The sequence below is a fragment of the Bufo gargarizans genome, chromosome 1 (genome assembly GCF_014858855.1).
Source record: "Bufo gargarizans isolate SCDJY-AF-19 chromosome 1, ASM1485885v1, whole genome shotgun sequence".
NCBI lineage: Eukaryota > Metazoa > Chordata > Amphibia > Anura > Bufonidae > Bufo > Bufo gargarizans.
Genome location: NC_058080.1, coordinates 258,000,066 through 258,018,695, shown reverse-complemented (window position 1 = coordinate 258,018,695; position 18,630 = coordinate 258,000,066). Strand labels below are relative to the sequence as shown.

At 42.4% G+C, this 18,630-nt stretch overlaps 1 long non-coding RNA gene across 2 annotated transcripts in view; it reads left to right on the top strand.

Moving 5' to 3' along the window:
- The window catches only part of LOC122925449, a 315,494-nt gene extending 297,073 nt beyond the window's left edge, over positions 1–18,421 (top strand). For both annotated transcript variants that reach the window (XR_006387628.1, XR_006387629.1), the window contains one exon: positions 18,216–18,421. This is a non-coding gene — a long non-coding RNA (uncharacterized LOC122925449). The remainder of the gene's footprint in view (positions 1–18,215) is intronic.
- The last annotated feature ends 209 nt before the right edge of the window (positions 18,422–18,630 follow it).

Sequence of the window (18,630 nt, the reverse complement as noted above, 5' to 3'; positions counted from 1 at the left end):
ACTTAACTAATTACAACCACACCTGCAATACCATTAACAATGCATACCGACCAAACAGCACATTCTACGGCTTGTACAGCCTCTCCGTAGTTTATCAACTGTGTCTCTCTTGGCAGTGTGCTTGTACCCTTAGGCTGGTTTCACACGGGCATTGCGGGAAAAGGTGCGGGTGCGTTGCGGGAACATGCACGATTTTTCAGCGCGAGTGCAAAACATTGTAATGCGTTTTGCACACGCGTGAGAAAAATCGGCATGTATGGTACCCAAACCTGAACTTCTTCACAGAAGTTCGGGTTTGGGTTAGGTGTTCTGTAGATTGTATTATTGTCCCTTATAACATGGTTATAAGGGAAAATAATAGCATTCTGAATACAGAATGCATAGTATAATAGGGCTGGAGAGGTTAAAAAAAGTAAAAAATAATTTAACTCACCTTAATCCACTTGATCGCGCAGCCGGCATCTCTTCTGTCTTCTTCTTTGCTGTGCACAGGAATAGGACCTTTGATGACGTCACTGTGCTCATCACATGGTCCAATCACATAGTTCATCACCATGGTGAGGGACCATGTGATTGGATCATGTGATGTGATGTCACCACAGGTCCTTAGCTGGCAGCTCAACATTACAGAAGAAGACAGAGATCCGCAACTACGCGATCAAGTGGGCTCGGTGAGTTAATTTTTTGTTATTTTTAACCCCTCCATCACTATTTTACTTTGCATTCTGTATTCAGAATGCTATTATTTTCCCTTATAACCATGTTATAAGGGAAAATAATACAGATCGGGTCCCCAGCCGGATCGTCACCTAGCAACCATGCATGAAAATCGCACCGCATCCGCACTTGCTTTGTGTCGGTTGGACGCGGACCTATTCACTTCAATGGGGCCACAAAATATGTGGACAGCCAACCAACCGTGTGCTGTCTGCATCCGTACGTCCGTTCCATGGCTTTGTAAACTGAAGCTACGATGCTGATGTGAACAGGGCCTGAGTCCAATATGTTGTGGATACTTTATTGTAAACTACTATAAAGACCATTAGGTACAAATAGATTTCCTAAAACTAAGACCTTTTGTTTGAAGGCAGCAACTATTACGAAGAATGCTATAAAGAGTGAATGGTATCATTGCTATATGCTGATACATACATGATACAGATATGTTGCCTTACCTTGCTCCTTTCTCTTAGGCCTCATGCACAAGACCATATGTATTTTGCAGTTCGCAAATTCTGGATCTGCAAAATCAGGATACTGTCAATGTTGCATCCTCATTTTCTTCTTTTTTTTTTACTTCAATGGGTCCGTGGTCCGCATTTTGCGGCAAGTATAGGGCATGTTTTACGGGTCCACTAATCAAATGCTGACAGCACACTGCCCAGATCCGTATTTTGCAGGTTGCAAAACGGACACAGTCATGTGCATGAGGCCTTAGTGTTACATGGCTTGTGTAATTTGTAATTTAAGACATGGAACATCTACTCTATACCAGTTTGATGGGGTTCAAGAACAAGAAAAGAGCTGCTGGGTTTTACTCCAGTTCTTGATAACCAGCTAATGAGAGTGAAGGTGTCCATACACATTAAATAACTTGTTTGACCGACAGCTATTCCTTCTGACTCCTCCATATACAGTTATGTTCAGTTTGGCCAAGAGAGAGGGCTGCTGCTGCTAGACACCTCTGTTAGGCGTTGACATTCAACTTGTCCCATCCTTCTTTCCTCCAACATCACCTGTGGGGAGAGTTGGGAGGCCCATGTAACGTTATACTTCCCTACTTTGAGATTTCCCTACCCTCGTCACTTCCGGTCGCACCGGACATGACGTGAGGAGGTGTGCAGCGCCACGCAGGTGCACAACAACGGGTTAGGGAAATTTCACAGCAGAGTGCGCATGCGCCGGGAGCCTCGCCGGCGGTTAGGGTAGGGAAAAATAATGGGCCAGTGCGCAGGCGCGGTGATCGGATGGATGTTCTCAGCTGGAGGCATGCGCTGGGAGCCTCACCAGCGGTTAGGGTAGGGAAAAAGCACTGGCCCGTACGTAATTTTTCCCTTCCCTAACCGCTGGTGAGGCTCCTGGCGCATGAGCAGTGTCGGCCGGTGTCCAGCTGAGAACATCCATCCAATCACCGCGCCTGCACACTGGCACATAATTTTTCCCTACCCTAACCGCCGGCGAGGCTCCCGGCGCATGCGCACTCTGCTGTGAAATTTCCCTAACTAGTCGTTGTGCGCCTGCGTGGCGCTGCACACCTCCTCACGTCATGTCCGGTGCGACCGGAAGTGACGAGGGTAGGGAAATCTCACGAAGTAGGGAAGTATAATGTTACACCCCCCCTGCACATTAGATAGTTGGAGAACCCTAACAGAATTGTCATTAGTGGTGGTGGTAGGTAGTAGATGGGTTAGGAAGAAGCTTAGTGGAATATAATGGCTTGTGGGTACCATGGCCATGACAAATATGACATGCAGCCCATGCCTGGCAGCATTCTTGGATCATACAGTCTGATAGGATTTTGTCAGTGATATTACTGAATGTTATTTGAGAGGTGTCTCATTTGTACAGACGAGGCACTGTCATCACTTCCCCAATAATATGAATTTACTTTGCAGCGTACAATTAAACCGTTTAGTACATAGATGACACAATCATGGCCCACATACTAAATAGAAAAGTTTGTAGGACATAACGCAGAAGTCGAGATGCAATTTTCTCTATCATTAGGAAATATTTCCGCTTGTTGTAATACTATTCATTAACGAATTTGGTAAATCATACAGGGAAACAAGTGAATTAGAAGAGTGTAATACTATTTAATTGTCGTAATCCCATTAGCCTGCTGCCTTTAAAGAATAAATCTGATAGCTCTTCGTGTAATCACAGACTAGCACAAAAACATTTGGCATCATTTCTTTCTAATAGAGCCACGTCTGTTTTTACATTTCCTTGTTTAAGGGGTTATTTAAGGGGAACTCCAGCAGCAAGTTTCATGTTTGTTCTATATCAAATATTTGTAAAGTATATGATGCTTTACAACTCATGATGACTTATTCCCAGGATAGAGGTCATCAATATCCGATTGTTGTGATCCAACACCTGGTACACCCACCAATCAGCTGTTCCCTTCTAACGCTTTGAATGGAGCAAGAACTGTGCTTCTGGCACCGTTCCAGCGGCTGAGGGGAATCGTTGATTGGTGGAGGGGTCGGACCCCCACTGATTGGATATTGATGACCTATCCTGAGGATAGGTCATCAATATTAGGAGCATGGAAAAATCCCCCTAAAGAGTTGGGCCTGGAGAACAAGGACCTCTCTTTTCCATGGGCTATATCTGGAGTTACAGCTCAGCGGATCAGTTTTGCCCTAATGTATCCTGAATGGAAAAGGATCCGCTCAGAATGCATCAGTTTGCCTCTGTTCCGTCTCCATTCCGCTATGGAGGTGGACACCAAAAGGCAGCATGCAGCGTTTTGCTGTCCGCCTGACGAAACTGAGCCAAACAGATCCGTCCTGGCACACAATGTAAGTCAATGGTGACGGATCCGTTTTCTCTGGCACAATCTGGCACAATAGAAAACGGATCCGGCCCCCATTGACTTTCAATGGTGTTCATGACGGATCCGTCATGGCTATAGAAGACATAATACAACCGGATCCGTTCATGACGGATGCATGCAGTTGTATTATTGTAACGGAAGCGTTTTTGCAGATCCACAAAAAACGCTAGTGTGAAAGTAGCCTTGAAGAGAAAAATGTCAATATAGCTTGCTAGGTTGCCCTTTCATAATTTACTAGTTTCCAGAACTATAAAATGGATTAGGGGGATTAAGAAAGATAAATGAGGTGATAGGGGTTGGCCAGCTGATTGTATTTGTGTTACTTTCTGATGCTTTCCAGGTCCTTCACCAGTCTCTACTTCTGGTTCCTCTCAACACAGACACCTCAGCTCCTGCAGAACTTCATAATGCACACCTAAATTGCTGAAGGACCTAATAATACACACCACAACTGCTGCAGAACCTCATATTAGTTCAGCTCCTGAAGAATCTCATAATATACATCTCAGATACTATTGTATTTTAGCATTAGCTTCTGCTACCCTCAATGTGGCTATGGCTGATGGTTTGATGACCCTGTGCACCTGTTGGCTTGCTTTCTGTCTGTTGGACTCCACCTACAATATGGGGCCAATTTCAGTTTTTTTGGGCTTACTTTATGTTCTCAATACGCTCCCAGATGAGTATGACTTGTTTTATTATTTTACACTATTCTGAGCCTTTTCAAATGTAACTGACTGGATAACCCCTTTAAGGGGATCTGTCAGCAGATGTGTACCTATGACACTAGTTAACCTGTTGCATGTGCACAGCTGAAGGCATCTGTGTTGGTCCCATGTTCATATGTGCCCACATTGCTGAGAAAAATGCAAATTAGCCTCTTTCAGCAAAGGGGCATTGCCGTTACACCTAGAGGCTCTGCTCTCTCTACAACTGCTGCATCCTCTGCACTTTAATAGACAGGGCCAGGAAGTGTAAATGTAATCACACCTGGCCCTGACTTCTCCTGAAGTCAAACAAATTGCAGAGGGCTCGGCAGTTGCAGAGAGAGCAGAGCCTTTAGGTGTAACGGCAATGCCCCCGTTGCTCCTAGAGGCTCATTTGCATATATTAAAACTTCATTTTTCTCAGTAATGCAGGCAAATATGAACATAGGACCAACACAGAAGCCTTCAGCTGCCAAGCGCACATGTAACAGGTCAGCCAGTGTCATAGGTACAAACCTGCTGACAGGTGCCCTTGAATGCTAGGATTCATGTCTGGAAGACAGGCCAGAGTCAGAGTTTGCTGTGGAACTATTCTGTCTTTTTCAGTCAAGCTTTCTAACCTCAGCTATCTTATAGGACTCATTGACCACATTGTAAGCTCTTTCTTTAGTGCCTGAAACCCTTAGGCCTCTTTCACACGGGTGTCATGTTTTTTGCCCGGATAAGAGGCGGGTGCGTTGCGGGAAAATGCGCGATTTTTCCGCGCGAGTGCAAAACATTGTCATGCGTTGCACTCGCGTGAGAAAAATCGCGCATGTTTGGTACCCAGACCCGAACTTCTTCACAGAAGTTCAGGCTTGGGATTGATGTTCTGAAGATTGTATTATTTTCCCTTATAACATGGTTATAAGGGAAAATAGCATTCTGAATACAGAATGCATAGTAAAACAGCGCTAGAGGGGTTACATTTTTTTTTTTTATAATTTAACTCACCTTAGTCCACTTGATCGCGAAGCCGGCATCTCCTTGTGTCTCCTCTGCGTTGAACAGGACCTGGGGTGAGCATTAAATAGAGGTTAAGGACCTTTGATGACGTCACTCCAGTCATCACATGGTACGTCACATGATCTTTTACCATGGTGATTCACCATGGTAAAAGACCATGTGATGACCGGAGTGACGTCATCAAAGGTCCTTAACCTCTATTTAATGCAGCAGCTCACCCCAGGTCCTTTTCATCAGCAGAGGAGACAGAAGGAGATGCCGGCTTCGCGATCAAGTGGACTAAGGTGAGTTAAAACAATTTTTATTTTTTTAACCCCTCTAGCGCTGTTTTACTATGCATTCTGTATTCAGAATGCTATTATTTTCCCTTATAACCATGTTATAAGGGAAAATAATAATGATCGGGTCTCCATCCCGATCGTCTCCAAGAAACCGTGCGTGAAAATCGCACCGCATCCGTACTTGCTTGCGGTTGCTATGCGATTTTCAGCCTTCCAATTCACTTCTATGGGGCCTGCGTCGCGTGAAAATCGGACAATATAGAGCATGCTGCGATTTTCACTCAACGCACAAGTGATGCGTGAAAATCACCGCTTATGTGCACAGCCCCATAGAAATGAATGAGTCAGGATTCAGTGCGGGTGCAATACGTTCACCGCACGCATCGCACCCGCACGGAAAACTCGCCCGTGTGAAAGGGGCCTAAAACAATGTTATCCACCTTGTCCATGTGACAGGTCAAGCCGCAGCAACAGCAGTGCCCTATTAGGGACAGGTCCAGCCACGTATTAGGAAATAATTCTCTGTTAGGCTACTTTCACACTAGCCTTAAAAGAATCCAACGGAACTGCCTGCCGGATGCGGAAATCCGTATGCAAACGGATATGATTTGTTTCTGGATGCGGATCCGTTTGACAAATGCATTGCAATACCGGATCCGTCTCTCCGGTGTCATACGGAAAAACGGATCTGGTATTTATCTTTTTCACAGATTTAAAGGTCTGCGCATGCGCAGACCGGGAAACCAGATCCGTTTTTCTGGAACACTTAGTACTAGATCCGGCATTAATACGTTTTAATATGGAAATTAATGCAATCCGGCAAGTGTTCTGGAATTTTGGCCGGAGAAAATGCCACAGCATGCTGCAGTATTTTTTCCGGCCAAATATCGTAAAAGTGACTGAACAGAAGACATCCTGAAGCATACTGAACAGATTGCTCTCCATTCAGAATGCATTGGGACAAAACTGAAGCGTTTTTTCCCGGTAATGAGCTCCTATGACGGAACTCAATAGCGGAAAACGTTAACGCTAGTGTGAAAGTACCCTTCGCCATGGCTGGTTGCTGTGCTCCGATCTGATGAATGTCTGTTTGCTCTACTTTCACACGTAGAGTTGGCCTTTGTGTTCTCTGCGCTGTGTCATTCACTCCTATGATTTGCTCTGCTTTCTTTGTATAAAGATATTGTTTAACTAACCGATCCCAGTGACACCCTTGGAGACAGAGGAAATCCTGTGTGAATAAAGAGTGTTAGGAAGGATTTCATAAGATTATCATAGACAGCTTCTTTACGTACAGCATATAATAGAAGGGACCAGCTGTGTCATGTAACTTTGGACAGGTGAACAGGACTATTGTATCAGAAAAGGAAATATTTTCTTTTACCGGTTATTATGGATCCAACAATCTGTCTGTTATGAATTGACCAAGTGCATTCAACTGTGTCCGCTGGGTAATGGCAGGTGACCCAGTTTTACCTTGATATTTTGCAATAGGGCTGATGTGATTGTGATCGTAACGGGGTCATGTTTACCAGCCATGCATTCAACAGCTAGGCTTTTTATAACTTTTACACATTGTTTAGATCACGTTTGGTGACCATGTTCGGCATATGCGCCAGGAAAGCTACCTGAACATATACCTAATCTAGGAAAGGCCAGAGTGCAGAGCATTGTGGTCAATCTACTTTCACACTGGCGTTTTGGCTTCCCGTTTGTGAGATCCGTTCAGGGCTCTCACAAGCGATTCAAAACTAATCAGTTTGCATTCCAATGCATTCTGAATGGAAAAGGATCAGCTCAGAATGCATCAGTTTGCCTCCGTTCAGTCTCCATTCCGCTTTGGAGACAGACACCTTGCAGCGTTTTGGTGTCCATCTGATGAAACTGAGCCAAACGGATCCATCCTGGTACACAATGTAAGTCAATGGGGACGGATCCATTTTCACAATGACACAATCTGGCACAATAGAAAAGGGACCCGTCCTCCATTGACTTTCGATGGTGTTCAAGACGGATCCGTCTTGGCTATGTTAAAGATAATACAAACGGATCCGTTCTGAACGGATGCAGACGGTTGTATTATCTGAACGGATCCGTCCATGACGCACAAAACGCAAGTGTGAAAGTAGCCTTACATATGCCACTGAATGGTATGGTGGAGCCTTCCATCAAATATATTCATTGCAGAAAACTCATATAAACATCCTATGTAAAGCCTCATTCGCACAGTCAGTGTTTGGTCAGTGATTTCCTTCAGTGATTGTAAGCCAAAACCAGGATTGGAGCCTCCAGAGACATAAGGTATAATGGAAAGATCTCCTGTTCTGTGTTTAGAGCCGCACCTGGTTTGGGCTCAAAATTACTGATGGAAATCACTGACCGAACACTGATGTGTGAATGAGGCATAATAGCTCCATTTCTGATGCCCAGGAAGAGAACATCAGAGGACGGTTCTTCTGGACTCTCTAATGAAAGCAGAATAAAGTAATGGACATTCTTTATATAGTCCTACAGGTTTTGCAAACTGAAATGGCTCAGGGAACATTTGGATGGGTATAATAACTAACTACTTTTCACTTCTCTTGCTCCCATCATTTTGTAATGTTTTACCTAGAGTTATCTTCTTATTTTGATTCTTCTAGGTTGGGAGGTTCCTCCAGTGACTGCTGCCTTGGAAATTCAGTAGTACATGCAAGCCATTCAAAAGAGCATACTTGCTGTGTTCACATCTGTGTCATCTGAGGCTCCATGGCAGATTCTGTCACATTTGATGGGGAAAAAACAACAACTTGCAGCGTCATTTTACCCTTCAAAATGGTAGACACTTTGGTGGAACCCAAAGTCAATGGGACCAGCCGGGCAACATTTGGTATTGATTGTACGATAGGCCTAAAACTGCATTGTGGTTTGTGTTATGAATAGAAGCCATGATGCAAATGTGAGCAGAAGGTCCTGACATTAGGACCACGTCTATGACTTTCATATGCCTTTTGGCATGTAGATAGATAGGGGATGTCTTCTTGAATGCACACTATTAAAGATATGGGCTTCTCTTTACCACTAATAATGTTGGTTACATCGGTGATGCTGTGACAGGCACATCTTTAAATAATATCCTTGTAGACCTGCTGGAATTATATTTTAAAGTTAAAAGCACAGAGGATTAGTAAAAGGCAAATTTCCTGAAATTTGATTCGGATTTGATTTGGCTGAATTGGTCTGAAGTGCCCTCAATTGCTATGTATGACTCTCTGAGCTCTTCTAGGACTTTACCCAACCCCTTTCAAGCTCACTAACACCAGGACAGCATTAGTAATATCAAAGTGATGGTGACCAGGGATGAACGAACCTGAACTTTACAAGTTGGGGTTCGGTGTTTGGGCTGGGTTGCATTCCGTCTCAAATTCAGTTCGAAAACGTTATTACGGAATCCATAACGGAATTTCTTTACAACTCGAACGCGGAACCCAAATTGAATTAGATTTGAACCAAATCAATTTGCTCATCTCTTGTATTGATGCCAGTCTTTTAGTTCCATATTATATATACATGGTGTGTGTAAGGGTGATGCAAATGTCCTTACAATTAAAGGGCAACAGATGAACTTGATTGTGTGACTTTTATACTCCACGTTCCTGCTCAGTGTGTTTGGAGAGTTGTGTCGCATGACGTATTTCATATTTTCCTTTGATAATTAGATCCTTGTTTTCACGGTTTGATTCAGCAAGCAGTGAAATGAATGCTTTGGTTTGCTTTGTGTACCTCATGTAAAATAGAGCCTGTAGAAGTAATCCATTCCTCCCCCCAATAAACGTAAGCCTGCTTTTGTCCTTTTGAGCACTTGTGAAGGGTTCCTTTAAACTTTCTCATTGCTACAAACAGAACCAATTTGACTTCTTCTCAGAGAGGCCTTTGTTCTTACCCATGCCATTGGCGATTTATTACATTATATAGGTCATTGTACCTTTTGCAAAGTAAGCAGACTTTAGAGAACATCAATGCAAATGTTAAATGCTTCTTCACATAGCCTACTAAAAGGGAAATGACAGTAAATGCTGATAAATGGATTTTATGTTGTTTTCCATTATAAATGGCTGACATACAGAATACTTCAACTATTATTTTGTTCATCTTTATTTGTCATATTATATTATTATAAGTCCAATATGTATCTTCCTGCTTGTACGTCATAGTGTGTTATCATTCAGCTCATACACTGCACATCATCCTGTCATACATCCAACTTCTTGGTGGTCCTTAAACCACCGATTGTCAAATCCATTTATCTTGCTCCTCCACCATTCTCACTTCTCCTGCACAGTACCATTTAGTATTTTCTATTTCACTCATTTCTACCTTTGGACAATACCCCTTTGCCCCAAAGCGAAAAACATTTCCACCAACACCAAACATCAAGCTGGTGGTGAGGGGTCAGCGGGGCTAAGAGGAGCAGCCTATACTTCATCTTCCGTTTTTCCGTTCTGTTGAAAGAAAGAACATGTCCTATTATTGCCCGCAAATTACGTTCCGTGGCTCCATTTAAGTCAATGGGTCTTCTGTATCCGTTCCGTTTTTGCGGAACCATCTATTGAAAATTTTATGTCCAGCCCAATTTTTTCTATGTAATTACTATATACTGTATATGCCATACGGAAAAACGGAACGGAAAAAACAGAACAGAAACAAGAAACGGAACAACGGATCTGTGAAAAACGGACCGCAAAACACTGAAAAAGCCATACGTTTGTGTAAAAGAAGCCTTAGTGTATGTTCACATGTGACTGATTTGTTGAAGCAATTTCTGCAACCCCATGCTGATTTTAGGCAGACACCCCATGCTCAAGCCTTCAAACTCAACCCCATGCTGATTTTAGGCAGACACCCCATGCTCAAGCCTTCAAACTCAACCCCATGCTGATTTTAGGCAGACACCCCATGCTCAAGCCTTCAAACTCAACCCCATGCTGATTTTAGGCAGACACCCCATGCTCAAGCCTTCAAACTCAACCCCATGCTGATTTTAGGCAGACACCCCATGCTCAAGCCTTCAAACTCAACCCCATGCTGATTTTAGGCAGACACCCCATGCTCAAGCCTTCAAACTCAACCCCATGCTGATTTTAGGCAGACACCCCATGCTCAAACCTTCAAACTCAACCCCATGCTGATTTTGCAGTACATGCCTTTATTTCAGCAAGCCCTAGTCAGATGAATGGAAGAGTTTCAGCAAATTTTATTGCTTAAGGGTATGTTCTCACGTTGGATTTTTGCTAGTGCGGATTCTGTGCCAAAAACTATACAGCCTACCATTGTTTCCAATGCGAGTCTGCGCCACTTTTCATGCGACCGAGGATTTTTTACGAGGAGCGAAACCGTGAGCAGGACTGCAACATTTCCATTGAAAAACCATTGTCAAAATCTATATGAACATACCCTTAGGGTTAAATCCACATCACATCCATGGCAATTCCACATCTAAATCCTCATCAGTATCCATGTGTAAAACATGCAGGCTTTCTGGTGGACAATTAGGGTACAAATAAATCAAACCTTAGGGTCTGTATTCTCCACAGCAGAATTTTACAGCACAAGCAAAGTAGAAAAGGTTTTTCCATCCACATTCTGCTGTGAAAACAGCATAAACTGACTTGCACTGCGGTATGTCAAGGTTGAATACCGCAGAAGACCCTCTGCAATCCCAACAGTGAAGCCACTACAGAAGCAGGCCTATAGTGACCGTTTTTTTGCAGCGGTAGATATCAGCAGACGTAGCTGTACCCTAAATATCTGTCTATGAGGCTTTAGGGGAGGCAATCTGGCAAGGTGTATTCTCGGAGGTTGCTGTGGTTCTCTGTTTTGTTGACTGACACACATATGTCACTACATATAAAGCTTAGTTAAAAATTTGTGCCCGTGGTGTAGAATGGTTGATCTGTACACATATCACATCGGTGTAGATTTCAGTTGACTGAGAATGGATACTTAGGGTGGTCATCTAGCTGGGATTTCTATGTGTAAGGCCAGGTTCACATCATCATTTTGTTTTTCTTTCTTCTGATCCTTCAGAAGAACAGAAAACAAAAACAAAAAAAATAGATCCTTTATTTTGAGCATCCGTTGTGCTCATTTATGCACCTTTTGCATCTGTTCTTGCAAAAATAACAGATCTCAGATGGAACGGACTAAAACAGATGTAAAATAAGCACAACGGATGCTCAAAATAAAGGATCTGCATTGATTTTTTATTTATTTTCTGTTCTTATGGCGGTGATGTGAACCTACCATTACCATTAAAGTTCCTTTGTATCTGTCAACCAACATTTACATACATACAGCACAATATAAAGCACTCTACTATCAGGATACAACTCCTGGCACTACTCATGGCTTGTGTGTCCTGTGTTTCATAACTCTTGTAGACTTTCATCTGGAGCTGGTGTCTTTTTCAGCAATAAATTCACCATAAAAGCATTTGCAGAAAAAAAAAAGTGCCACAAGAAAACTGAGTGTGACCCTCGCCTTAGGGTAGTGTCACACATAGCTTTTTGTGGCAGTTTGTGAACTATTGTTATGAGACAAAATCTGAGTTGGGTTGGAAGGGAATAAGAAATAGAAAGGAAAGACTTCTCCTTTCTGCTGGATCCACTTCTGATATGGGCTCAAAAAACTGTATCAAGCTGCTTCAAAAACTGTGTGTGACAGCATCTGCTTTTTCTATTTGAAGGGGGCTTGCAGAAATCTACATCTGAAGACATCTAGACTACTCATTACACTGCTCTACAATAGATGGTAATGATGTGATCCAGCCTACGATATGCCATCAAGGCTGAGCTCACCAATGTGTAGTATAGGCAAGTTCCAGAGCATAATGTGTGGTGAGATTCTGCCCCCCCCCCCCCCAGGCAGTTCTGCGAGTGGTGGCAACCAGTCGTGATTACATTCTAAGATAGGTTGCTGGCGGAGAACCTCTTTCAGTATGTTATCCATCTTGTGTCAGTATTACACATCAGTTTTAAGGGTGGGCTGCCTTCTAGTGGGGACATTGAGCTGCATTCAATACAGACATGATACTGACGGCACATTAATGCAATACCTCTATTTTTGTATTTTAAACCCTATCCATAGACTTCAATAGGCCTTTTAGATCTGGATGGGAATAGTGCATGCTGTGTTTTTTTTTTAAATACTCTCCTATTTCACTTGCCAAAGTGAATAGCTCAAAATTACAAACAGAAAAAAAAACTGACAAAAAAATATGCTGACGTGAAAGTGACCTGTCACGGCAGCCATAATTTTTTTTTTTTACCAGGTGCTTGATGCAAACATAGTGTTGAAATGTCTCAATGAAAGCAATTCAGGGCAATTTGGGGGCTTGTTTGTATAATGCTTTATACGGTATGTGTTTATTAGGTTGTGTACCCTTCATGTAATTGCATATATAGATTAGTACTTTTTTATGTCAGTTTTTTATTTTTTTACAGTCACTGTGTTTGTGATCGTGGTACATCATTTACAACAGGTCCCCATTTGCTTACAGTGGACCTAATTATCTGTAGATTTCAATGTGTGCCAGCCTTCATATGATGGCTCAGTAAGTCGCTGTCTGAACAGTCACATTATCCAGACTTTGCCCTGACACCTGTGATGTCAAGCACCAGAACAATACAGTTGGGGCCCCCTGCTGGCCCTCACATCAGCACAGTGTGATATAAGCCCAAGCTTGTCTTTTCCTTTTCTAAAATTAGCAAATCAAACCATGCAAATGAAGCACACAACGAGAGCTGGCCTTTTATTGTCAGAGCGGCCTTTTGTTTCCCACTTTGGAATTTGTTCAGAAGAAGTCTTTTGTTTCCCTTGGTAACTGCAGCAGAATCTGGAGAAGCGCATACTTAATGGAGGACAATGGCCTGCGACTCAGCCTTAAACTTTATTAAGTCTGCCTTGGACCCCTTCTCCTCTTTTCAGCTAAATGGAAGCAACGTTTGGCAGCCTCCATGCTGTGCCCTTGATTGATGTGCTGAACATCTGAAGCACTTTTGTGTCCAGCTTGCTCTTTATGAGCGCATAATGTGTGAATACTCAAATAAGGTCAGACCTTATCACATGTAATCTAGGCCTCAACGCAGATCAGCAGTGACAGTCATACTCTGGAAGCCAGCGCACAAGTCATCCACCGCTTGAACCAGGCAGCTTAAAGGATTTTAGTTTTTTTTGTTTTTTTTTACACCAGATCCTTCATAGCAACTTATGTTCTGGAGGAAGAAAGAGAGAAATAAAGGAGATCTTAGTGGTATAATGCCCCATCACAACAAATGAGCTGTGAATGGAGGGGACCCAAGTGAGGGGAGAGCGGGGCAATGGCTTAGCTCTTCTGGCTGGAGGACACATGGCATGTGGGATCTTGGGCTTGATAGAAGAAACATTACATCTGATATTCAAGTGACTGTATCGGAAGTAAGTCAAGACACATAATCTAATGTCTGTGAATGAATCACAGTCATTTTTAAGAGGATTTTGAGGTCTTACTCACTAGTTGGAAACTATGTTTGAAATCTCAATATGGTGCTTGTTATAGGCTTGTTATATGAGGAAACGGTATAATGAAGGTCCACCCTTATAGCTTAGCGTTCAACCGCATTTCCATGCTGTTGTTACCAGGTGTGGAGTCTCACTTTATGGCTTCTATAAAACAAATAGAAAAAGGCCGCTCTTTTGTTCCCTATTAGATTGTATAGATGGAGTAGGGGTCTATTTGACCAGTGGCACGTGCTTCACCTTCCAGAACACAACATTATAGGGTTATGTGCAGGCATCCTGTCACATTGATGGAGCGCCTATGGAAACACGGGGTACACTTTGCCCAGCAGTGCTGCATGACAAAGTGCCCCTTGTTACATCTGTAGCTGGGTCAGATAGCATGATGTTTTGTACTCAATATACAACCTATTGAGATGTCCTTAGTGTGTGTTCCTTGAGTTATAATGACAGTAAATAGAGTGGTAATTGGGCTTAAACCAGCTAATATAACCAGTGTTGGAATGATTACCCATTGGGAGGTTTCTGAGGAAGAGTTTATTTTTATGGAAATCAGATAAGGGCATTGTTCTCTATGGATATATCCCCATCTAGGGATAAGGATCAAGTATATAAACAATCACTGCTTTCCAGGGTCAGGTTACCCTCCCACCATCCCTGTGGAGTCTCATTTAGATGGCCACAGGGATGTATGGGTAGAAGATCTCTGCAATATATAGTGCACTGTAAAGCAACACATGGGTGCCTACAGCTTGTAGTATAGAGTGGCTGGCACACCGTGGGGCTCCGTACATATGGTTCTCACCTAAAGATATTCTGCAATTTACACTGTTTATGCCACATAGTATTACTTAATTACAGAGAAGGGTAATATTAATTGATTGAAGTGGACATACATTATTTTGGTAAAATGTTATTCAAAAATAAAAGATGTTCAACTGTGTTGTGGCAGGCCACTTAAAGTGGTCCTCCAGCACCGTGTAAGTAGTTTATGGAAGAGAACACACAGTGGGCAAGATTTACTAAGATAAATGTGACAGAATAAACTGCCATACGTTTAGTATGTATTTTAGACACTTTTACACCTCAATAAAAGAGGAAGAGACATGGCCTAAAAAGGAAGGAGCGTGGCTTGAAATGCATTATTATACAGAATTTTTTTGCCACAAAGCAACATAACCAGTAGATGGTGGAAGGTTGGCAATAAGGTGCTAATGTATCCAGTGCCTCGTGCCAGAAAATTGTAGTTTCATTGTGCCAAATTATGCCAAAGCTGCATAAATTTGTGTCATTTTTTTAGACAGATTCTAGGCGCAGATACATTAATAAATCTGGGCTAGTGTATTTTTTCTGAAGAAAAAGTAAAGTCTGTTGTGAAATATAAAATGCACTATATGTAAAGCATTTTGGTTCATGGCATTTTTGAGGTCATTGAAGTTTCTTTCAAAAACAGCATGTGTAACATCCCAGAGTTATGTTACTAAACTCTTTTTCCCCGCTACTATATGTTGGTAACATGTGCCTTGTCATCTAATGTGATTTTACATAATATTCCTCACAAATGTGCATATTGAAACCCTTGTTACATGTATTTTGCTGTAATTTCCATGTACACCAGCAGGTGGCAGCAATGTGTTCAGCAGGGCCTTAGTTCTGTTTAGCATATCTAGACTGGAATAGTATATTCCAGTTTAGCTCCCCCTCTATGAGCAGAAGTGGGCTAGTCCCATGTCCTGTCTCATGGGGAGGAGAAGGAAGTTATAGTTAGAGTGTGCCAGCCACCCCGGCTAGGGGAAGGCTGTGCTGGTAGGAGCTCCCAGTTCTAGGGATCCCATCCCAGAATCTTGTTTCGGCTTAGACCAAAGATCTTCATCCCCAGTCTGAGCCCTTAGCCTCAGCTGGTTGACAAGCAAGCAGCCACCGCCAGAACTCCAGGAAGATCCATACCCTGTGAGCTAACTGTGAGTACCTGCGCACGCTGCAATTGGCGTCACAAACAAAAACTATTAACTATTACCTACACCTGACCCAGTCAGTGCATATTATTGCGCCAGTGTGCATTAGTCCAATCCGGCTTACTGCACATGCTCAGCATATGACATTTTTCCCATAGGCTTCTCTATAGGACATAAAAACACCAGCAAAAACTCATGTAAAAAATAACACTAAATAATAAATGCCACCAAAATGCATGTAAATGATATAAACAACATCTTACATTTAAAAATGCTAGTGCTTTAGTAGCCTATTAGACACTTGTCTAACTTGTCTTTATTGGCTTATTTAAAGGGAACCTGTCACATTGAACATGGTGTCTGAGCTGCTGGTAGTATGTTATAGACCAGGAGGAGCTGAGCAGATTCATATATAGTTTTATGAGAAAAGATTCAGTTAAAACTTGAATTTCTAAATTTGAATTCCTGCTTTCTGTTCTTTGAAGTCCAGGAGGAGGTCCTATCAGTGATTGACGGCTATCTGTATACACAGTCATAGAGGGAAGACTGTCAGTCACTGATAGGACTTCCTCCTGGACTTCAAAGCCCAAAATGAGCAGGAATTTAAATGTATAAATTACAAGTTTTACTGAATCTTTTCCCATAAAACCATATATGAATCGTCTCAACACCTCCTGCTCTACAACATGCTGCCTGTAGCTATTTTTGCATTTTCATGGTGACAGGTTCCCTTTAAGGCCCCACTCACACGACCGTATTTTTGTTCCGCATCCGATCTGCATTTTTTTGCAGATCGCAAAGCAAATGGGCCCATTAATTTTTTGGGGGTCCCCCCCCCCCCCCAAAAAAAAAGAAATGGACAGCACTTTGTGTGCTGTCTGCATTCGTATGTTCGTTCCGCAGTCCCACAAAAAAGATAGAACATGTCCTATTCTTTTCCGTTTTTGAAGACAAGAAACATTGTTACAATGAGTCTGCAAAAAAATAAAGCAAAACCAGGCAACGCAGACGTCACATGGATGTCCTCTGTATTTTATGTGGATCCGCATTTTGTGGACCGCATATTACATACAGTCGTGTGAATGCACCTAAAGAAATTTTTTGCTACAACAATTTGGAAAAATGTGGCACTTTTAAACCATGCCTCACCTCTAACAAAAGCATGCCCCTTTTCCCCTAAACCATGCTCACTTGTCTAGAGAGTCTCAAATGGTCTTCAAAAAAAAAAAATCTGACACTAGGTATATACAATTGCCCATTCCTGATAATTGCCCTCTGTAATGATTGAGTAAACTCATGTTCTTTGGGTGAAGGCATTGCGGATGCGGTCACCTACATCATCATTTCTGGTCAGCAGATTGTGCTGTGTAAACAGCTATCTGCTGTCCAGAAACCTTCTCTATGTGGATGAGCAACCGCAGTACAAATCCCTTGTCCCCATACAGCGTAGGTGCTTACTGTATGTACAGTAGATGCAGCTCTCACCTCCTCTGAATAGCAGGCTATTATCGGGAACGAAAGGTTCAATCCCGACAATTGCCTGCTGTGTCGCCCATAGTAAATCTCGCCCCTTTTTGTGAAATTGTTCTAGAATCAACCTATAACTCGATTCTTCAATATTAAATAATGCACAACAATCCAGGTGCATATATTGTTAGTGAATCAGAAGTAAGTACCAGTGTACACTTACACTATGTCAAATAACTGGAGAAGATCCAGATAATGTTTTTACTGAAAATAAACTTAAAATATACTATATGAACATAAATAAAATAAAAAAACATATCTCATTAATGCACAGCTTTTTCTAATTTATTATTGTTACTATTGACCTGGTATTATTACTATTATTATTATGTTTTATGGAATTACAACTTTTGACATTTAAGATTGTCAGTGTCTGAGTGAGTCAACTTCAACTTGATATGCTGAGCCCATGCGTATGGGGGGAGGGATGTGTGCAGTGGTGAAGAGGTTAACAGGTTTTGTCAAGATAAGGCTAGGAAGTGTATACAAAGTCTCATCTGGGCAGTCAATCACAGCTTCTGTTTTTAGCAATGAAGTCTGGCTTGGGATTTCTTTGTTGTGTTCCCCCACGAGGTGATCAGTTGAGCTCTATGTGGTGACAGAACTTGCTTGTAACAGGCTTCATTTTCACATTCCCCTGCAGACTGGAGTGAGGATCTGACAGTGCTGGAGACTTGGGACTAACGCAGGAAAAAAATAAAGAAGAACATCCATCGCCTGGACTTTTATTTCATACAAGGGGAAAAAGGCATCTTCCCTGCTGCAGAAGTTCTGCTACAGGAATGGGCTGGTTTGAAGACCCAAGCTGGCAGCTGCATGTCTCCTTGATAATGCTCCTGTCTCTGCAGACCAGAGGTAAGACAACAGACCTAACAGTGGCAGGACAAAGTAGGGGAAAGGCGGCAGTCCCTGTGCAGTGGACTGTTAGGGTTTTGGATGCTCTGGACAATGTAAGAAGGATCCAGTAGAGCCAAATATTTTTGTTCGTTGTTTCTTTTATTTATTCCTTTTTTCTTTCACGTTTGCTTTAGGTCAGCTCCTTAGAAGTAAAGTTTAGT